Source organism: Pseudopipra pipra, chromosome W (genome assembly GCF_036250125.1).
Source record: "Pseudopipra pipra isolate bDixPip1 chromosome W, bDixPip1.hap1, whole genome shotgun sequence".
Taxonomy (NCBI): domain Eukaryota; kingdom Metazoa; phylum Chordata; class Aves; order Passeriformes; family Pipridae; genus Pseudopipra; species Pseudopipra pipra.
Window position 1 is genome coordinate 32,003,638 of NC_087580.1, and position 23,708 is coordinate 32,027,345.

A 23,708-nucleotide genomic window follows, 5' to 3' on the forward strand; every position below is an offset into this window, starting at 1 on the left:
CATCCTTAGGTGTTGTATGATAGATCTATAAGATATTACAAACAATAAGCAATAATAAGGCAAGTGTCCTCCTTAGGGACACCTCCCCCCCCCAAAAAACTACGCGCTGGGTTTGTTCCCTGGGGGTCTCTGCAGCAGCAAGCACAGCCCCACACTGACTGCTCTGGGCTGTGCAGGCATTTGTGGTTCTGCCCGTCTCACACACACCCCCAACCTTGGAATGGATCTGGATGTGACTGGATGTGATGTCACAGGGGAGCTGTGATATCATGGGGAGGTGTGATGTCACAGGGGAGCTGTGATATCATGGGGAGGTGTGATGTCACAGGGACGATGTGATGTCATATGATGGATGTGAAGTCATAGAGATGTGATGTCACAGAAAGGATGTGATGTCACAGGAAGGATGTGATGTCACAGGGAGGATTTGATGTCACAGGAAGGATGTGATGTCACAGGGAGGATACGATATCAAAGGAGAGGTGCGATGTCATATGATGGTTGTGACGTCATAGGGGAGATGTGATGTCACAATGGAGGTGTGATGTCAGAGGGGAGCTGTGATGTCACGGGGAAGATGTGATGTCATGGGGAGATGTGATGTCACATGAGAGCTGTGATGTCACAGGGGAGGATGTGATATAACATGAGAGATGTGATGTCATGTGATGACTGTGACGTCATGAGGGAGATGTGATGTCACAGGGGAGCTGTGATGTCGCAGGAGAGCTGTGATGTCATGGGGAGGATGTGATTTCACAGGGATGATATGATGTGATGTCATATGATGGATGTGATGTCATAGAGAATCCTTGACGTCACAAGAAAGATGTGATGACACAGGGGAGCTGTGATGTCACATGGGAAGTGTGATGTCACAGAAATGGTATGATGTCATATGATGGATGTGTCACCATAGGGGAGATGTGAAGTCACAGGGCAGCTGTGATGTCACAGTCGAGCACGGGATGTTACAGGGATGATATGAGATCACAGGAGAGATGTGATGTCATATGATGACTGTGACGTCATAAGGGAGATGTGATGACACAGGAAAGATGTGATGTCACAGGGGAGCTGTGATGTCGCAGGAGAGCTGCTTAAACCAACCACCATGCTATGAAGTTAGCAGTCTATTAAAAGATTGCAGGCATGATGTGAGCTGGGGCCTATGGGGGGACTAGACACTTTCTTTGCTTTTCAACACAGGGCCCTTCTTCCATGAGGCCCAGCACCCCATGCACTGTTATTTATAATCTTGTGTGGACTCGTAAACTAAGAGGTTTCCTTCATATGTTGCAGTAGTTAGAGAGGAGAGAGAGAGATTCAAAACAATCCTTGCCACTTGCTATAAAACTACTGGGACAAAACATATATAAACAACACCCATCTCCATGAAAGACAATAAAACATAATATCAATAACTATGGTATTGTCTGGCAACCTGACAGCACTATTCAAACTATACAAGCAATCCACCCTTTCAAAGCCTTTCCAGTCTGGATATGATACAGAATTTTGAGTTTGTTTTTCAAATTTTAGCTAATTCATAATACAAATTCAATTATATTATAACCCTCTATACTGGAGAAAAATGCAAGTTTTGACTCTAACTCTGATCCTCGCCCACCAGCAATACAACACCACATACGGAAAGAATAAGTTAAAACACATTGTTGGTGACAGAGACTTTCTTAACTCCGGAATAGTAGATTCAGGGATCTATTAGGGCAAGAGACCTGCTATATAAGAAAGAAAAAAACAATGCATTTTGTTCTTCAAGATGCATGGCCTGCATTCAATGGCTAATGCATGGCTGTAGTTATTGTTCTGATTAATACAAAGATGACAAAAGCAATTAGAACAGTTTCTGTCATTTACTGTGTTCTGCATCATCTTCTCAGTCTCGGGCTTGGCTCACCAGAGCCACAGATTGGTTCCTCTTATTCATGGGAATTACTAATGATAGATTGAGAGTGAATACTTTTTGATTTGTGATATAACTAAACGAATAAGGATCACTTGAAGGCATATTAAAGGTATTGCTAGTCATATTAATTACAACATCGGGTGCATCTCAGGTCTTTTCAATACAGACTATACATTTTTTGCACTTGGGATCAAATTAAAGATTTAGTTTTGTTTTCTCTCTTTTTCCAAAATTATAATGGATGGAGAAGGCCAGATTCCAGCTTACAGCTGGTTCTTTAGATGTGATCCATATTATCTGCTTGTATTTTTAGGGGTTTTTGTCTATGAAATTCTGGTAAGAGAACAAAATTCACAACATAAGCAGCACAAAGGAGAGCAAATAACTAGTTGTAAGATCATGTAAAAATCAGCTGAGTAAACTTTTTAAACACAATTCTAAAGATGTGATCAGCATAATGCCAACCCAGGGTAAGGCCTCTGGCTTTAACCACTTGTATTCACTGCACCAGCTGTGGGGGTGCTTCAAGAAGACAGTTCCCCCACTCCTGCAGACTGAGGGTCTAGAGAAACCCTGAGCAAAGTACACACAGAACCTGACAGGGTCACTCCACTGTCACAGTCACTTCTCAGTTTATAACAGGGAGATAGAAAGATGTTTTATCTAAGAGTTAAGGAAATCCTCAGCCTGCTGGCTTTCCATTTATCTTATTTGCAAAGTTGTGGTTTTTAGAAAGCAGGGGGGTTCTACACCCCACCCCCAGCCCCGAGAAACTGGTAATTTAAACTTTTTTGAGTTCGGCCAGAGGAGGTTTAAGCCTCCCACTCGGTTCCTAGGCAACAAACTATCTCTATTGTGTGAGCTATTAACACCTTATCTCTTTCTCTGCTAAGGCAAAGGGCAAGTTTTGCAGGAGGGCTTTTTATCATTTTTGTCAAAACCCTGTTTGTTTGGGGTTTTTTTCTGAATACAAAGTTTTGGCAGAAGGTTTTTATAGGGGTACAATACAATCAAGAAGGCGTTTCACTAAAACTTTTGTACAAAGCCTCATTTCCCGGAAAAACTCCCTAAAACTGTCTGCATACTAGCTTGCAGTTAAACGCAATTCTTTGGTTTTAAGTTATCTCCAAGTGATTAGAAGGACTAAAGAGAGAGATTTTGCTTTCTTTTCTCAACCACTTACATGCTTGGTTTCTGCAGGGCAAATCCCCGGTCTCTCCCTAATTTCCAAATGGCAAGAGTTAAAAGATGGAAACGAGAACTATGGAAAGGTGTGTACCTGTTTGTTTTAAATACTTATTCCTCAAGAGTAACAGAAAAGGGAAAGAAGACTCTTTTGTTTCTCTTTCTGACTGCAGCCTCTCCTGCCGTTCTTACTCACTCTCCCCCCCCTTCCCCGCGGGACGGGGAGGAAGAGAGAAAAGGCTGGAGCTACTTTTCGTTTCTTTTCTTGCTGCTGCAGTCCCCGCCGAGCTCGCCGTCCCTCTGCTGTTCCCCGGGCCGCCCCGCACGCCGTGGAGCTCCTGGGGACCCCCGCACAAGTCTGGCCGGCTCTGCAGAAGCAGCTCCCGGCGCTGCCGCCCGCTCCGCCGCCGCCTCTGTCGCTGGGGTCCCTCTGCCGCTCCGCCGCCTCCTGCCCTGGCTGCCGGCGCTGCCTTCCCCCGGCACGCCGGGCTCAGGCAGCACTTTGAATAACCCTAAAGTGAATTTCTGTGCTCTTGTGTTCACCTGAGACGCTCTAACGGGAGGAGAGTCTCCCGGACTCTCATCTCTGGGGTTTAACAGTGACTAACAAACTTATGGTCGCTTCTCCACACACACACAGCCCCCAACACACACACACGCCAGCACGGTACCGTCAGCAACACTGTGAGCTCACGGCGACATTGGACACACAACGCAATTAACAGGAGAGTTAACAGAGAGACGGGAAGGCAGTTCTCTAGCCTGCCTCTCCTGTCAGCGAGAAGTAGCACTTTTTCGGGGTTGCTCTGTTCTTGTTTCCCTCTGGGGCTGCTCCGTTCCTGGTTTTTTCTTGCATTGCTGCTGCCGGGCTGTCCTCTCGCCGGCTCCCGGGCACTCCGGCCCTACCCGTGCGGCGCTGCCAGCTCTGCTCCGCCACGCCCTTAGGATTCTCCAGCAGCCGGAGTGGCTCTCTGGTGTTCGTCTGCACCACAACTCCGCGCGGGGTGGCAGCGGCCACGATTGGAACTCGCACTGTTCGATCGGTGCAGTGCACGCTGGGCAGCGATGTGCTACCCCTTCCAGCAGGGCGACTGCATGGCCGAAAAGTCTCCTATCAGCGGCGAGGAGGGGTGGTCTTTCTCTTCTTACTGTCTCTGAGGGTGATTTGCTGGGTTTTTCTTTATTTTCTGGCTTGAAGGGTGGTGATTTTTTAGAAGCATGATCTTTTGAAGTTTTAAAGACAGTTCGCCACAGTTTCAGGATGCTGGCAGCCTGCTTAAGAGACTCAGTGGCTGCATTAAAAAGCACTCTCCCTGCAGAGTCCCAAATGTCTGTACCAAATGCTGACTGAGCATCTACCCCATTTCTTTTGCACCAACTATAGAAGGTGCAGAGCGCACATTTCTGATATCTCACACCGTGCTTCTCTAGTATCTCTGTTAGCACTATGCCAACAGATTCCTCCTGCACGGATATCTGTGCTTCCATTATTTATTCCCCAATGGCTCACCTTCTTTCCAGGTGTCTGTAAGTCTTGACTTACTTTTCGGCTCTGAGGTCCACCAACAAATGCTACATTGGGGTTCCATCCTCACTGCTCTGAGGTCCAGAGTCACTGCTCTCAGGTCCGCGGCGATAAATCCCCTCCCTACCACTCTAAGGTCTGCGACAAATCCTCTGCAATAAATCTTCTCTATCACCACTCTAAGGTCTGCAGTCTTATCCAAGGAATTCTCCTTGCAGTAAATCTTCTGCACAATAAATCGCGTCGGGGTTCACCAATGGACGACAGCCAAGAATGCACTCAGATAGCAGGGAAAGGCACACGGCTACTTTATTGCTCTCAAATGTTTCTTTTATACTCTTTGTATACTATTGTGCTACAACATAATTGGTTAAAAGTCTCAAACATAAAACACTGTAGATACTTTCATTGGTAACACAGAAGACACTGTGCATACTTTCATTGGTGACACTACACACATTTGGATTGGTGACCTTTGGTCTCAGCTGCATTACGTTTGTTCTGTCTGGCATTGCAGTAAATATTTCCTTAGAGTTGTTTACATTCCTCTGCAACTTCAGAGCTGCAACTGCTCAAATTCAAGGCCTACCATCCAGTCGTTTCCCACAGGGAGGTGTGATGTCATAGGGGAGATGTGATGGCACAGGGACAATGTGATGTCACAGGAGGACAGGACGACACAGGGATTATATGATATCACGGGAGAGGTGTGATGTCATATGATGGATGTGACACCATAGGGCAGATGTGATGTCACAGTGGAGGGGTGATGTCAGAGGGAACTGTGATGTCACGGGGAGGACTTGACGTCACAGGGATGATATGAGATCACAGGAGAGGTGTGATGTTATATGATGGATGTGATGTCATATGGGAGATGTGATGCCACAGGGGAGCTGTGATGTCACAGGAAGGATGTGATGTCATAGGGGAGATGTGATGTCACAGGAAGGATGTGATGTCACTGAGATGATGTGATGTCACAGGGGAGCTGTGATGTCACAGGGAGGATGTGATATCACAGGGCAGGGTTGATATGATATTACAGGAGAGATATGATGTCACAGGAAGGATGTGATGTCACAGGGGAGGAGGTGACATCATAGGGGAGATATGATGTCACGGGGAGGATGGGATGTCACAGGAATGATATGATATCACAGGAGAGATGTGATGTCATATGATGGATCAGATGTCAGCTCTGGTGTCACAGGGGAGGTGTGATGTCATAGGGGAGATGTGATGTCATGTGATGGTTGTGATGTCATATGGGAGGTGTGATGTCACATGGGAACTGTGATGTCACGGGGATCACGTGATGTCAAGGCTCCCAACCTTGCTCCAGCTAAAGCCATGGAATTTCTCTTTGTTTCCCTTGGGTTCAAGGTCAGGCTCTTTTATTTCCATGGATGTCTAGAGATGAGTTAAGGGTAGCTCAGACCTTTTGGTGAGGAAGGAGTTGTTTACTCTGGAGTATTTGAACTCAGCCTTTGTTCCTGGTTTCTTCCCACTCTTTCAGAGCAGTTCATTTCCCATGGGGAAAGCTCTGATTCCCCAGCACAGTCAGGTTCTCCTGAGCTCAGGATCTTTCACTGGTCTCATTTTTCTCCAGTATTAATTCTGTGCCAAATTCTTGCTTCCTAGGTCAGTGAAATGTTAGAAGAGAGAGAATCTCACCTTGATCTTGGACAGAACACTTATAGACTTCTTTATTCTATTGAATTCTTCCCTTCTAGTTCTGGATGACAGGACACCCATGCGGAAAGTCCCTTTTCTGGTTTTCAGGACTTAAAAGAGATGCTTTTCTGATGTGGGTATTTATTGGAGTGTTATTGATTCAACTGGGAGGGTTGAATTGAGTGTTCCTTGCACCTTTAAAAAGTGCAACCCCTTTAATCTGTTGTTTTAAAACCCATGCATTAGATATCAGATGACATAAAGACAGCACATAGAGATAACCCTGATGTAAGTGATGGTTCCAGTCATCCCGTGTATGGAGAAAAGATTTCCAAGGCTTTGTTCCAAGGCTGGGTGCACATGGACTGGGGAGAACTTTGCCTGCCGGAGCCGCTCTCCCTGCACCGCCAGGAAGAGCAGGGACCGCATTGCCCCGGCCGCAGCGGCGCAGAGGCTGCTCGGGAGGTGACAGTGTGCTAGAGGGAGCTGCCCACTCGCTGTCCTTACTGCCTGCACAGCGCAGGGCTGGGGGGAATTGAGCCAGGCAGGAAAAGGGAATGGCGGCGATCCCACGGTGCTGAAATGATGCGGGAAGAATGAAAGAATGCAGTTTCTGAAGTATTTACTACAGTGACACTTTTTTTAAAATATATAAAGAAACAATAAATTGGGTGTTAAGTTGGACTTTTCTTGGTGTTTTTTTTTTGGGGGGGGGAGGGGATATACTTTGTCCCATCCAGTCCCCTCAAAGGAGCTTTCTTGAATGTCCCTTCTTACAGCTAATTTGAAGGATTAGTTTAGATAAGCCTCTTAGAGTAGATGCATTTCAGTGAAATTGGGGCACATGTCTTTTTGGCTCTGGTGCAAGATTCAAACTAATTTTTTTCTTCCTCTTTGGCTCAATTAAAAGCCATCTTAAAACACTCCCAGTATATTGTGTGAGTGCAGGGCTTGAGATTGAATGTATGGGATTGAATGGACACAGATAGAACTAACATTCAGAAACATATCTGCTTCAATTAACAAACCCCAGAGTTTGACACATTAATAATATCCATAGTAATTGTGATTTGACTATATATTGTGACAGGCATATGCACATGTGAGCATAAGGACATAGGAAATAGGTATTGTAGTTTCCGCAGTTCTTGTGTTATGGGTGAGGGTAGAGAGGATTCGAGCTAAAAATTGTCTGAACATTTTGAGAGTGCAGAGACATCTGTCTGACCATCACTAGGTGTGCTTTGATTTTAAGGCAGAGCATGTTAAAGAATGCAATAATTAAAGCCAGCTGCAGTCTTGAATTTTTACTCTTTCAGCAATAACAATAGCACTAATAATTACTAATATTTAATGAGCTAACATGTACTAAATGTATCTGCTCATTTTGACATATGTGTCAGTTTAATAATTTTAAATGAATCAGTGCACTTGTAACAGGAAATCTCCCTTAACCTCTGATTAAAATGTAACGTTGACTAAAGGATTATAGAGCAGACTTAATTTTACTGACTGTTTTAACAGTTGTCACAGCTGTTGGAAAAGGAAAGGCAATTGAAACACTCCAAAAAAGGGGAGTGGGGGTACAGAACGAGAGTAGTTTAATAAATTTAAACATGGTCTCTGAATGCCAAACATAAAACATTGAGCAGATCTGTAACTCCACAAAGCTGCTGTACACTATGTACTTTTGCCTTTTGTGGCTCACTGTGTTTCTCTCATTTGAACACTTAGCAGTTTCCTTACTTTCTCCGTTTAAAAATGTACAACAGCATTTAAATGTGGAACAGATTCAGCTGTTCATGTGCCTGGAGTTTCATCTTAGAATGCAACTGATAAAATACTCATCTGACAGGAAATAGAGGCTGTGTAGAATGGCTGTAACATTTCAAAAGTGGACACAGGTGTCACATCCCATGAATGCTTCAGTGCAGTGATGGTTGCTGTACATATTTTATGTTTTTCTAACCGTTCTCATGTTGTGATGTGGGAATGGTGTGTGGAGTTCCCCTGCGAGTCTGTCTGGGTTATGTCTGTGCAGGGATGAACAGGAGTGTGTGTGTAGATTCCCATGCCTGTGTGTTTGTGTGCGTGCAGGGGGATTCTGTGCTAAACTCATTGAGCTACAAGGTGCACAAAGGACCCACTTGCTTTCTAAATTCCTTCTCAGAGAGGAGCCTGCCTGTGGCTGGATCCAGTCTCAGGCTCAGATTTTGGTTTCAATTGAAGGAATTATAGAGATGTGATTCAATCACTTTGTCCTGCAAGTTTTAGTGATGGCAAATCAGAAATATTTCTATAAAAACAATGATTTATTATGACAAATGAACAAAAAATTGATCAGAAAAGTGAACAGATGAAAGACCTTAAACAGAATTATTTACTTCAAATTATAAAAGCCAAAAACCCCTAGTAGTATAGTGTAAGATAGGACAGTGCAGTCTATCAAAGTAACTCTATTAAAGCAATTGGATCAAAGCCAGCAAAAAGAAACAATCCTGAAGCAGACATTGAGGTAACTCACCCCACAACGACAGAGGGTAATTCTTTTTTCTTCCACCCAACCCCTCGGCAGTGACCATGAAGAGCTGTCCCTGCTTCATGGCAGAAGCTCCACACACTTCAAAGAAGTCTGTGGAAGAATCTGACACATGACAGTTGGATGGGGCTTTTATAGTTATCAAGGGTTTGATTGCCAGACATATTTGCAGGCCAGGGAGCAGCTTATCTGTCAAATCCTGCTTCAGAAAGCAGGATGTGTGTTTGAAGTTTCATGAAGCATTTTGGATTTAGCATAATTCAACATTAAAAACAGCACCTTGGCACCAGCAGTAACTCATCACAGTGTGCATTGTTTGCATTCTCTGACCATTGTTTAGGTATTATCAGAGCAGATCATTCTGCCAGAAACGGTCCCTTGATTCCATGAGGTTCCAAAAACTCTCAGGGTTCATTTGGCTCCATGAGGCCCTGCAGTGTCACAATGGAGCCTTGGTTCCATGAGGTTCTGGAGTGTCACAATGGTTCTGATGATTTCACGAGTTTCCACTATCTCTCCAGAATTTCATTGGTTCTATGAGGCCCCTCACTGTCACAATGGCCCATTGGTTCCACAATGTTCCAAAACATCCCAGGGTTCCCTTGGCTCCAAGAGGCTCCCCGTGTCCCACCGGCCCCTGGATTCCAGCAGGCCCTGCAGTGTCCCAATGGCCACTCGGTTCCAGGAGCCACAGCGGCTGCCGCCGGCGTCTGTGCCCGGAGCCGCCGCTCCCACGGGGCTGCCGCACTCACCGCCGGGGTTGCCGCTCGCGCAGCCGCCGCTCTGCCCCGGCTGCACCGGGACCCGGCACCGCCTCGGGCCTGCGCTGCCGCCTCAGCGGCCACAGGGACACAGGGATGGGGGACCTTTGCTCTGCCACTGAGGGGGCCTGGCTTTGTTCGGCTTGGGTCTGGGCTTTAGGAAAGCTGCTGTTCATTTTCATGCTCCACTGGAACACCTCCTGAATTCCAAAGGTTTCCTAATCCAGGGGAGGGGTTTCTATGGCATCGGAGGTGCCGCCCCTCGGGACACATTGTCAATAAACCATCCAGCTGACTGGGATGGGTGTAAGAGCTGGGGAACACAGGATAAGGAGTCATCCCCTGAAAACCGTGGAATATTCCCTACCTGAATCCTAACCCAAAGAGAAGAGTTTGGATACAATTCCCAAATACTTTGGAAACTCCATTCCTGACACCAGGATGGAAATTCAGCAGATAACTAAAGCCAGTCCCCTTGGGAGCCCACAACCAGCAGTGCTGAGGGAGGCCCTGGCAGCTCCCCAGCACCTCCCTCTCAGTGGGACACCTCTGGCAGCCTCTCCCAGCTCGGGAACCCTCCAGTTTCCAACACTCCAAAGACCCTCGCTGATGCCCAGGACAATTCTGATCCCCCTCAACAAACACTCCTCCAGCTGTGACCCTTGTCTGTTGGCAAACACAAAGGGATTTGGGGGAGTGTTTCCCTGACAACAAGGAGAATTTGGGAGAGGGACCTTTCCACACCCAGCTCTTGATGTGTCCACACATCTCTGCCTGGGTGTGGGTGTGAATTGACTGTGGTGGGAATGTTGTTCTTGGGAATCTATAATTCAGTCACTGTTAAAATTGTGGCAAATGCTGTTGAACCACTTGATAATTGTTCAACTGGTCAATGATTAAGTACTACTAATGTCTTTTGCCCCCTTGTCTTTGGATCCAAATCCTTCCTGCCCTGACCCTCTTGCATCCCAAGGATCTGTGTAAATCATTGTCCTTCATCAAAAACTATATATTTTTCATGACTTCCACTTTAAAATCTTCCTGCTTAGCTAAACTACAAAACAACTCCAATTAGCTGTAGAAGCCTTGAAGACTTGAAGACAATTAAAGGAAGGGAAATAATTTGTTTTTCAATGTTTAAATGGGTCCCACAGTGTGTTTGGAGCTGCATCAGCTGTCAGTCCAAGATGAGCCATGTCAGAACTGGTGAGGTTGAGGCGAGAGGAGCAAGGTTGGTCATACAGGGTATGATGTCCTCAGTCTGGATCTCCTAATGAAACATTCAGCATCAAGATCACTTGGAGAACACCTCTGTCACCTCTACTCTGAACAAAAAAATATCCATAATTGAACTAAAAAAAAAAAGTACAAACTTCGAAAACTTGTTTTGAAATTACTTTGAAGACAATTAAAAAGATCCTGAGGGATTTCTGGAATTTAATGAGCCCCATGGTGTGTTTGCAGCCCAGCCCATGATGCTGAGGTACTGAGAGAAGATTGAAGCAGCTGCTGAAGAAGTCAGAAGCCAAACTCCAAGTGCCTTGAAGCATTGCTGGGCCCCACTGAGGGCAGGCACTGCCAAAGCCTCCCCAGGGACTCCTTGGAGCAGCTCCTTGGAGGCCAGGAGTGCAGGCAGACAAAGGCTCTGGGCAGGCCCCTGCAATGCTGAGCAAAGCCTGCCTTGGTTTTGTGGAGCACAAAGGCCAAGGCCTGAGCCCCAGGCCCTGGCCCAGCAGATCCTGTCCCTCCCGGCTGGCTCAGGGCTGTTTGGGGGGCAGTGGGATGGGAGGGGGAGGAACAACAAAGGCCCAAAACTGGGCAACCCCTGCCAGGCTCCTGAGGGAGGGGCGAGGCAGAAACCAAGTGCAGAACCTGCCAGGCAAGTGGCTTGTGGTGGCCTGAGTGGCAGAGGCAGCTGCCAGAGGCAAGGGGACAAAGGCCTGGGTGCCTTTGGGCCTTGCAGCCCTGCCAGAGCCCTTGGCCATCTCTCCTGCAGGCTGTCCTGCCCTGGCCCTGCTGCTGCTCTGGCCTTGCAGGCTGCACACACCCCTCCTGCTTTCCCACCCCCCTCCCAGCAGCATTTCTAGACCCTCCCTGATGTCTCTGCACCAGCTCTGGTTGTTCCCTGGAACACAAAGCCATGGGCTGATCCTGACTCCCTCTGGGTGAGCTCTTGCACCACAAGGGTCCCTATTGAGTGATATTTCTTTTTCTTCCCCTTCAGTCTGAACCTTCAGTGCTACTCTTTGTGGAGATTTCATTCTATTTCCAATATGAACAAAAGCTCCATCCTTTCAGATCTCCTCTAGACCCTCTCCAGTTCTTCCTCATTCCTCCAGAATGGGGAACCTCACAGACAGACAGACCAGTCCAGATGTTGTGACCCCAGGGCTGAGTCCAGGGGGGTGACAACTCCCTTGTCTGGGTGCCCACACTCCCCCCAAGGCAGCCCCATGTGCAGTTGGCCTTAAATCAAGGGGCCATTCTGATTCTTTGTAACATCACGGAATCAAGTGGCACCGTGACACTGCAGGGCCTCCTGGAACCAAAGGAATGCAGGGACACTGTGGAATCTCATGGAACCAAGGGACCATTGTGACAAGGGCCCATTCCATGACTCTTTGGAACAAATGGAACGCAGAGACATCTCAGAACCCCGTGGAACCAAGGGGCCATATTGACACTGAAGAGTCTTATGGCACCCACTGTGCCTCCCCAGAACTCCATGGAATCAAGCAGAGCCACTGCCTCCCCCCCGCTGCCCTGCTTGGACACCTCTGGAGTCAGCGTGTTCTTGGGCAGCAGAACTGATCTCAGACCAGAGACTTTCCCACATTTTACTTTGTCCTCTCTTTCCTTTGGTTTTGTTTTTTGTTCTTTGTTCTTTCAGGGGGAAAACGGGGAAGGGAGGCACGTGTTTATCCCTGGTTTTATCTGTTTACAAAAGGGAGTTGGGTCAGGGGGGAGAGAGGAGGCAATTTCTCTCTCTGCTGTAGCTTTGAACTCTTCTGTTGGTATTGCTGGTTTTGCTGCAATATTTCTTGTCAGTAAATTCTTATTTTTTCACTTATACCTCCTTGTATTTTGTCTCCCTGTAGTGGTGGGGAATAAAAGAGAAGTGAATTCATTTTATTGGAGTTCCCACCCCAATATATGTCTTTAAACCAGGACAGGTTGCTCAAGGGCTCTCTGAAATTTGGAATCATCCACAAAGGCCTTGAAAATACATTTTGTCCCATTGTACAGAGAGATAATAAAGATGTTCTCTAGTGGTGTTCAAGGGCTGGTCACTGAGGGATTTCATCAGGAGGTTGCTGCCAAGAGGACTTTGTACCATGGATTTTATTTGACACTCTTCATTCAGCCAACTTCCCATCCACCACATCTTCCACTTCTTCAGTCCAGCTCTCACCAGTCTGGCCATAAGGAGAGCACGAGAGACCATGTCAAGGGCCTTGATAAAGTCTGGGCACACAACATCCTCTTCTATTCCCTCCCACAGGGGTTCTGCAATCCCTGCCTTGTCCTTCCCATGCCTGGGAATGGCTGCAGAAGGACTTGCCCTATCCCCTTCCCAGCCTGAGCTGGAAGTCTCCCAACCCTCCTTGCTGCCCTGTTTGCAGACTGGTTCCATGTCTGCCTTTGCCAAGGCCCCAGGAAGCTCTGGGATGGCTCTGGCCTTTCCAAGTGTTTGGGAGAGGTCTCCCAGTGACACTGCCCAGCCTTCTCAATATCCCTGACACCAAAACCTTTTCCATATCCCACAGTTCCAGAGGAGTGCCCAGGACACAACACAGGTTGTCCTGATTGTTCTGGAGAATGAGAAGGGATTTCTTCCTCGAGGCCAACCCCTCCAATTGGATTTGAGTGCAGCTGAAAAGTTTCCTCAGGATTTTGCCCAGTGCCTCCCTGCCCTGAAGGTTTGTGGCCATCAGGCTGGAGCTGAGGGGGTTGGGCAGGTGCCTGAGGAGGGGGTAGAACAAGGGCTGTGTCCAACTGTGCCAGGAGGGCTGTGCTGGGCAAGGATGAGGAGGCTGCAGAAAACAGTGGCACTGGGGAGGTGAGAGGAGCAGGTGGAGAGACCTTGTGCCTGCCCACGCTGGGCAGGAGCTGTCCCAGGATGGCAGCTCTGAAGCACTCACAGGATGTCCCTGTGAACAAGAGGGGAAGTCTGGATCTGAAAATGGAACCTGGAAAGCAGAGAGCAGGAGTGTCATGATGTCACTGCAGGAGAGTTCCAGCCCTGGAGCAAGCTCACAGAAGAAGTGATCCAGTCCATGCAGTGGCCTCAGAAGATCCCACAGCATCCTGGAGATGCTGTAAGAGAGCCCAGCTCTGCTTCACAAGTTCCCAGGGCCTGTCCCTGCCTGTGCTCCAAGGGCTTCCAGCCCACAGGACTGTGCTCAGGGAACACTCAGGCCTTACAGCGAGAAAGGGGCTCAGGAGGACAGTGTGGAAGTAGCAAGAGAGCAGCTCTGCAAAGACCAAGCCCTGCTGCTCCCTGGCAGTGCTGCTGGGCTGGGATTATTGTCCCCTTCCCGTTTGCAAATACACCCTGTCCTGCAGTGTGCTGTCCTTTAGGAACAGCTAAGAAGAAGGGTCTTGGACAAAGAAGGCACTGCAGGGTCTTTTATTTTGTTTAAATACTCAGAGAGCACAATTCATCACTTATACAGCCTCAGTGTCAAAATCAAAAGGTGGATACTACTTTAGAGGGCAGATGAATAATAATATTTAATTGCACAGAAAATTATTGCAAGAAGAATACAGTGACCTCCACGAAAACCTGAGCAGGAAGGCTGGGCCAATAAGGAGTCCCATTCTGAATGCTACACACCAGAAAACAGGCACTTCATGGCTCCTGAAAAGCATCCAGTCATCGTTTTCCTCAGGGCATCCTTGAGCTCCTGGTTCCTCAGGCTGTAGATGAGGGGGTTCAGTGATGGAGGAACCACCGAGTACAGAACTGATACAATCAGATTCAGGGATGGGGAGGAGATGGAGGGAGGTTTCAGGTGGGCAAATATGCCAGTGCTGGCAAACAGGGAGACCACAGCCAGGTGAGGGAGGCAGGTGGAAAAGGCTTTGTGCCGTCCCTGCTGAAAGGGGATCCTCAACACAGCCCTGAAGATCTGCACATAGGAGAAAACAATGAAAATGAAACAACCAAATCCTAAACAGACACTAACCCCAATGAGCCCAATTTCCCTGAGGTAGCCTGAGTGTGAGCAGGAGAGCTTGAGGATGTGTGGGATTTCACAGAAGAACTGGCCCAGGGCATTGTCCTGGCACAGGGGCAGAGAAAATGTATTGGCTGTGTGCAGCAGAGCAATGAGAAACGCAGTGGCCCAGGCAGCTGCTGCCATGTGGGCACAAGTTCTGCTGCCCAGGAGGGTCCCGTAGTGCAGGGGTTTGCAGATGGCAACGTAGCGGTCGTAGCACATGATGGTGAGGAGGGAAAACTCTGCTCCAAGGAAAAAGAAAAAGAAAAAGAGCTGTGCAGCACATCCCTTGTAGGAGATGGTTCTTGTGTCCCAGAGGGAATTGTGCATGGCTTTGGGGACAGTGGTGCAGATGCAGCCCAGGTCTGTGAGGGAGAGGTTGAGCAGGAAGAAGCCCATGGGGGTGTGCAGGTGGTGGTCACAGGCTACGGCGCTGAGGATGAGGCCGTTGGCCAGGAGGGCAGCCAGGGAGATGGCCAGGAAGAGCCAGAAGTGCAGGAGCTGCAGCTCTCGCCTGTCTGCGACTGCCAGGAGGAGGAACTGGGTGAGGGAGCTGCTGTTGGACATTTGCTGCTTCTTAGCACAGGGTCTGTTCAAAAAAGGAAAGGACAGGGAACAGTTAAGACAGACCTCTGTGAGAAAGCAACTCCATTTCTAAAAGAAATCGGTGTGTCAAATGTCACCAAATGCACTGCCAAGGAGTCAGTTTTGCTCTGCTCCAGGGGGACATGGAATTTTTTGGTAGAGCTCTCACACACACAAGGAATGTCAGATGTAACACACCTTGAATACAAATGTTCCATCTCTACAGTAATGACTCAGAAGAGCAGGGGCTGCAGAGCAGAAGCTTAGTCTGAACTTAGAATAATTGTACCTGTGTTTTCCATTTTTACCGTCACATCTGGAAGGTTCTTTTCCACTGCAGGAATCCTCATTTCTATGGACCAGCACACAGTTCCCAGCAGAGCTGCAGGGAAGGGCCCCCAGAGCTGCCTGAAAACCCCCTCCCCCAGGGCTTTGGGGGCTCTTGCCCCCCACTCCCTGCCCAGGGCTCTGCTGCCTGGAGCTGTCCCTGCCAGCAGCTGCTTCCCTGGGCCCAGGGCTGAAAAAGTAACACTGATGCTGTCTAAAAGACAGTTTTGATACTTTCTTTGACAGTCTGATACTTTGACAGTCTGATACTCTCAGGTTTTATCCCCTCTAATCTAACAGAGTTCAAGTTTCAGTGTCTGCTCTTGTGCTCAGAGATTCATTTTCCTGTCGCAGTCAGCACCCAGCCAACCCAGAGTTTAACACTGAAAGAACTGGTTCATTCTCTTTAAGGTACCTCCCTGTCTGTCTGTGCCTCTTGCAAATACCTTCTGGGAAATTTCCTGCTTTGATCTGGAGCTGTGACCAGCCCTCATCCCTGCAGCCCACTTTGGAGATCAGAAGGACTCTGCCCTGCTCTGCCCTCCCAGGAGTTGTTCCTTCCCCACAGCCCTTCTCCCCCAGCCCCGTGGCAGCTCCTTGGCCGGGCTGAGAGCTGACCCTGGCAGGCAGCAGAGTCCCTGCCCCAGCACACAGAGCCCTGGGGGCAGGACCCTGCTCTGCACCACAGCCCTGGGCACCCCTGGCTGCACCCCCACCTTCTCACCCCACAGCCAGCCCTGGCACAGGGAACCTTCTGGCCCTGGGCCTCTGATGGGGCAGCAGCAAGTCCTGCTCTGCAGCAGCTTCTCCTGCTGCACCCCAGCAAATCCAGCAGAGCCATCCTGACAGCTCCTGCCACTGCTGCCATTTGGCAGCTGGGAGAGGCACTTGCAGGAACTCACCTGCACTGCTCTGCAGCCACAGCCTGACCGTGGCAAAGGGCTGGCAAGGTTCCTGCCCTGAGCAGCTCTGCCCTGTCCTCCCACCCCAGGATCCCTTGAACCTCCTGCTCCCTTCTCCTCTCTGCCCTTGCTGCCTGCAGCTCCTGCCCTGCTCTGCCATATGGCCACTTCCCCTGCACTGCAGCAACTGGGAGAGTCCTGCTGAAAGATCCTAGAAGCTGTGGGATGTGCCAGCTTTAGGAGAAACCTCCAGGAAGGCAAGTTGCACTTTCCTACAGCCAGAGAATTCTTCCTTCAAATCCTGGGGAGGTTTCTTGTGAAGTGAGAGCTCAGTCACCCCCCAGCCCAGGTTGCCTCTCATCTCTCTGCCTCCTCTCCTGTGCCCTGGGTGCTGCAGGCAGTGCCCTCAGCCCTGCTGGGCTGTGCAGAGGAGCTGCTCTTGTGCAGACCTGACTCTTTGAAGCTCTTCTTGCTTGCCAGGAGCTCCCTGTGTGCCAGGAGCCTGGCCCAGCTCAGCAGCACAGCAACAGCCCCAGGCAGCCCTTGCTCTGCCCCTCTGGGCTCCCTCCAGCTGTCCCTGGGGCTCCAGGGGAACCTGCTGGCACACAGCTGAAGGAAATAATGATGTTCCTTCTCTCAGCTGGGCACAGACACTTCTTTCAGCACTGTCATTTTTCCAAGCAGACACAGAGGTAACTTCAAGAGTCCCCTTTTCATGTCCCATCATTAGACAGGAAACCCAACCAGTGCCCAGGAGGGATCTCCTTCACCTGCACTGAGGGAAGGGACTCTGCTGAGTCAACAGAGGTGTCTCCTTGTGGCTCTGCAGACCTGGGGCCAGAAGGACACTCAGCTCCCTCCACAACCCCCATGGGCTGGGATTCCTCCTGCCCCACTTCAGTGGGCCCAAAACAGGCACCTGCAGGTGACTCCTTGTCCCAGCTCCCCTGGCAATGAAGGAAGACCAAAGCCAGGAGTGACCTGCTGGGACACAAAGCCCTGGTTCCTTCTGAGGGGCCAGAGGTGACCGAGATTCCTGCTGGGAACTGCAGGCTCCAATGGAGCAGTTCCTAGGGACAAGGCAGAAGCTGTGGGATCTTCTTGGAGGCTGCTGGGACATTGCTTTGGCCAACTTCAGTGGCAGAAGGGGCCCACATGTAGGACAGGGGAACCTGTCACTGTTCCTTCTGTCCAGGGCAGCCCCTAGAGGTGTTCAGGTGACCAAATGGAGTCAGGTGCCACAGGGAGAGAGGTCTCTCTCCTGTTCTTTATCAGGGTATTTTCTACATGTCCTCAGAGTACAATGGCAGTTGTCTCCTGGACATCCCTTCACTGCTGACCCTAATTGAGGGCAGGTGAGCCTGGATTGAATAGCCAAAGAGGGGCCTGTAGTGCCAGGGGAGGTGCCAGGGCTCTGCAGCACAAGTGCAGCAGCTGCCATGGACAGCACAGGGCCTGTGCAGGGACCCCGTCCCCATTCCCAGCAGTTGTGGGACAGGCACCACCCAGGGCTTCTCAGACACATTGGGGGCCTTTGGGGCAGGGAGTGAATCCCAGCCCTGCAGGGACACAAAGGCTTTCCCTTCTCTGCCCAGCCAAGGCCGGGCCAGGCACGAGTCCAAAGCACATCAGCCCAGGCTGTCCACACTTGTTTCCTCCCTCTGCTGGCTCTTCTCTCCCCCAGCATTTCAGCAGCATGTGCTGATCTCCTCAGGGATCAGGTCTGTGATTTTCCCCCTGGGCCTGAGTCCCAGCACGTCCACCCCCAAGGCCATTGTCAGCAAAGCCTCTGCACAGCCCAGCTCTCGGGGCTTTCAGAGCAGCTTTCCCCACTGCAAGTCTGTTCTTACCCCGGTGCCCCCGCTGAGGGACTGCAGCCAGACAGGCCCCAATGCCCTGTGTGTGGGGCACAGGCAGGAGGAGCTGCAGCCCCAAGTCTCTCTTCATTCCACTTGCAGGCAATAACAGCCCAGGCCTGCTGAGACAGTTCCCAGGTTGCAGGTCTGTGATGGGTTGGGAGAGAAGGCCAAGGAGACACAGGAGAGAAAGAGCAGGAGAGAGGTGTCCTCAGTGGGAAGGAGCTTCCTGGACCTGTGGAGCTGCTCTAGGGGATGAACAACTTGGGTGAACTTTTGTGGGTGAGGGTCAGAGGAGACAGTGGTTTGGTTGACTTTGTGGAGTGAGACAAAGAGCCCATTCAAGTTGTCTTTCATAACCCTGGAATTCACTGGAAAGGCACCACAACAGGATGCAAAGAGTCCCAGAGGTTTGTGCAGAGTCTTGTGAAGACAGCCCTTGGGACACAGGCCTTTAGAGCACAGCTGCCAGGTTGGTGGACAAGAGGGAGGCTCATTTGCATCTGCTTCTCTCCAAGAGGAACCAAGAGGTTGCCATAGTAACTGACTGTAGAAATGGGAATGTGTGCTGGTTGCCATGTTAACTGCCCATAGCAATGGGAATGTATGATGGTTGCCATGGTAACTGACCATGGGAACAGCAATGTATGATGGTTGCCATGGTATTTGACTGTACCAGTGAGAGATACGTTGGTTCCCATGGTAACTGATAGTAGCAATGAGAATGTATGATGGTTACCATGGTAACCGACTGTAACAGTGGGAAGTATGATGGTTTCTGTAGTAAATGACCGTAGCAAGAGGAATGTATGCTGGTTTCCATGGTAACTGTAGCAACGAGAATGTATACTGGTTGCCATGGTAACCGACCATAGGAATGTGACTTTATAATGGTTGCCATGGTAAGTGAGCATAGCAATGGGAATCTATGATGGTTGCCATGGTAACAAGCCGTAGCAATGGAAATGTGTGATGTTTGCCATGGTTACTGTAGCAATAGGAATGATTGGTGCTTGCCGTGGTAACCGACCATAGCAATGGGAATGTATGATGGTTGCCATGGTAACTGACGATGGCAATGAGAATGTATGATGGTTGCCATGGTAACTGACCGTAGCAATTTGAATGTATAATGGTTGTCATAGTAACCGACCATAGAAGTGGGAATGTGTGCTGGTTACAATGGTAAACGACCATAGCAATTGGAAGTATGATGGTAACCATGGTAACTGACTGTAGAAACGGGAATGCATGCTGGTTGCCATGGTAACCGACTGTAGCAATGGGAATTCATGCTGGTTGCCATGGTAACCAACCATAGCAGTAAGAATGTATGATGTTTGCCATGGTAACTGACCGTAGCAACTGAAATGTGTGATGGTTGCCATGGTTACTGACTGTAGAAGGAAAAAATGTTTGCTCATCGCCATGGTAACCGACCATAGCAATGGGAGTGCATGATGGTTGCCATGGTAACCGATCATAGCAACAGGAATCTATGATGGTTGCCAGAGTAACTGACCATAGCAATGGGACTGTATGATGGTTTCCATGTAACTGACCTTTGCAGTGGGAAATGTGTGATGCTTGCCATGGTAACTGAGTGTAGCAATGGAAATGTATGCTGGTTATCATGGTAACCAACCATAGCAATAAGAATGTATGATGCTTGCCATGGTAACTGACCCTAGTAACTGGAATGAATGATGGTTGCCATGGTAATCTACTGTAGCAATGGGAATGTATGATGTTGCCATGGTAACTGACAGTAGCAAGGGGAATGTGTGATGGTTGCCATGGTAACTGACTAAAGCAATGGGAAATGAATGCTGGTTGCCATGGTAACCAACCATGGCATGAAGAATGTATGATGGTTGCCATGGTAACTGACCCTAGCAACTGGAATGGATGATGGTTGCCATGGTAACAGACCATAGCAATGGGAATGTAAGATGGTTGCCATGGTAACCGACTATGGCAATGGGGATGCATTATGGTTGCCATGGTAAACTGACTGTAGCAACTGGAAGTATGATGGTTGCCATGGTAACTGACTGTAGCAACGGGAATGTATGATGGTTGCCACAGTAACTGACCATAGAAACGACAATGTATGGTGGTTGCCATGGTAACGGACTGTACCAGTGCGAAGTATGTTGGCTGCCATGGGAACTGACTGTAGCCACGAGAATGAATGCTAGTTGCCATGGTAAATGACCATAGCAACGTGACTGTATGATGGTTGCCATGGTAACCTACTGTAGCAATGGGAATGTATGATGTTGCCATGGTAACTGACAGTAGGAACGGGAATGTATTATGGTTGCCATGGTAACTGAACATAGAAACTGGAATTCAGATGGTTGCCATGCTAACTGTTCGTAGCAATGTGGCTACATGATGTTTGCCATGGTAACTGATTGTAGCAGTGTACAGTATGATGGTTGCCATGGTAATCGACCACAGCAAAGGGGATGTGTGATGGTTGCCATGGTAACTGACCGTAGCAATGGGACTAAATGATGTTGCCATGGTAACCGACTACAGCAATGGGAATGTGTGGTGGTTACCATGGTAACCGACCATAGCAATGGGAATGTATGATGGTTGCCATGGTAACCAACAATAACAGTGGGAATGTATGGTGGTTGCCATGGTAAGTGACCATAGCAAAAGGAATGTATGATGATTGCCATGGTAACTGACTGTAGCAATAGGAATGTATAGTGGTTGCCATGGTAACCGACTGTAGGAATGGGAACGTATGATGGTTTCCATGGTAACCAACTGATAGTAGCAATGGGACTGTATGATGGTTGCCAGGGTAACTGACCGCAGAAATGGCAATGTATGATGTTTGCTATGGTAACTGACAGTAGGAATGGGAATGTATGATGGTTGCCATGGTAACTAACTGTAGCAACAGGAATATATGCTGGTTGCCATGGTAACTGTCCATAACAATGGAAATGTCTGGTGGTTGCCATGGTAACTGACCATAGCAATGGGACTGTCTCATGGTTGCCATGGTAACCGAGCATAGCAATGGGAATGTGTGATGATTGCCATGGTAATGACCGTGGCAATTGTAATGTATGATGGTTGCCATGGTAACTGATTGTAGGAATGGGAATGTGTGATGGTTCCCATGGTAACCAATTGTACCGGTGTGAAGTATGATGGTTGCTGTAGTAACCGACCGTAGCAATGCGAATGTATGATGGTTGCCAAGGAAACTGACTGTACCAATGACAATGTATGATGGTTGCCATGGTAACTGACCATGGCAATGAGAATATATGCTGGTTGCCATTGTAGCCAAGCATACCAGTGGGAATGTATGATCGTTGCCACGGTAACTGACTGTAGCAACTGTGTGATGGTTGCCATGGTCACTGAGCATAGCAATTGGAATGTATGCTGTTTGCCATGGTAACTGACCATAGCAGTGGGAAGTATGCTGTTTGCCACAGTAAATGACTGTAGCAATGGGAATGTATTATGGTTGCCATGGTGACCGACCATAGAAATGACAATGTATTATGGTTGCCATGGTAACTGACCATAGCAATGGGAATGCATGCTGGTTTTCATGGCAACTGTGATTTACTTAGACTATGAGCACGATATTGTCATCTGCAAAAACATCTGTGAGTGCCCAGAGATCTCCCAAGATGGGCTTTAAAGGTCTCAAGCACATGAGCACTAGAGAGGGGCTAAGGAGCTGTGGCCTCACTGGTGTGGAGACTGAGGACAGTACAGGACAGCCCTGAGAGGGCTTGAAGCGAGGGTTTAGAGCTCATGGATCCTTTTGCCATAGGAGAAAAGAGCATGAGAAAGAAAGAATTAATGCCAAGTGCAACTGGGGAGGTCCTGAGTGGACATGAGGAAAAAGGAATTTCATTCCATGGAAAACACTCTGCTGCAACACATCACCCAGGAGGAGTCTGGATGAGCCCAAGGCTTTGTGTGTGCAGGAAGAGCCAGGGAGGACGCAGAGATGTCAGTGCAGGAAGGTGCCAGCCAGGTGGGGCAGCCGGGGGGATGACGACAGCCTGCAGGGAAAGGGGCAGGGCATGGACACCGTAGGACAGCCTGGGCTGGAGAGGAGACAGGGAGGGGGAGAAGCTGAAAGGCCCTGACAGAGCCACCTTCTGCAGGCCTTTGGCCATGGCTGCTGTCTGTGTCCCTGATGCCAAGAGGAGATGAGTGCCCCTTGCAGCCCTGGGGCCTCATGGCCTCCTTGTCCCTGCTCAGCAGCCTGGCAGGTGCCACCCCATGGTCCTGCCCTTGGCACTGCACATCCCACATCCCAGTGCCCCAGGAAGAGCCCTGAGGAATGAGGCAGGGACAGGATGTCTCTTCCAAGGGGCTGGGGATCAGGGCTTGGCCCTTTAGATTAAGGAAACAAGTCAAGGTTTATTCAGCATCAGAGCCACCTTTCCCTCGCTTGTCCATCCTTGTCATCACTGTCTGCAGTTTTCTGCTCTAACTGGAACCTGGGGACACATTCTCAGTTGTGTCCCTCAGTGAGACTCATTAGCACTACAAGAAACTTTAGTGTTTCAATCTCATTTTGACTTCTAAAAAAGTTGTTTGAACTTCCTCTCAGGGACTGAGTCTCATGTAAACAAGGACAAACCCCCCGAGGGTCATGAAATGCCTGGGGCTGTTGCTGTGCTGCTGAGCTGGGCCGGGCTCCTGGCACACAGGGAGCTCCTGGCAAGCAAGAAGAGCTTCAAAGAGACAGCTCTGCTGGTGAGCAGCTCCTCTGCACAGCCTAGCAGGGCTGAGGGCACTGCCAGGGCAGCTCAGGGACACCAGCAGGGCACACACAGAGCTTCAAGGGGCTCAGCACTGGCAGGATGGCTCAGAGCTCCCTGCAGGAGGAATCTTGGCAGGGCTGCACATGGTGAGTCTGTGGCTGCAGGGCAGTGCAGAGGCAGCTCCTGGAGGCATCTCCTAAAGCTGGCCCAGCCCCAGCTGATGGGATGGGTGAGCAGGGGCTGTTTTGGGGCACTTTGGAAGAGCTGTGAAGCCAGGGATGCAGCCAGGGGTGCCCAGGGCTGTGGGGCAGAGCAGGGTCCTGCAGCCCAGGGTGCTGTGCTGGGCAGGGACTCTGCTGCCTGCCAGGGGCAGCTCTCAGCCGGCCCGGGGAGCTGCTGCCAGGGCTGGGGCAGAAGGGTTGTGGGCAAGGAC

General features: G+C 49.3%; 1 pseudogene; it reads right to left on the reverse strand.

Moving 5' to 3' along the window:
• The window catches only part of LOC135405249 (zinc finger protein 91-like), a 360,615-nt pseudogene that overhangs the window by 195,047 nt on the left and 141,860 nt on the right, over positions 1–23,708 (reverse strand).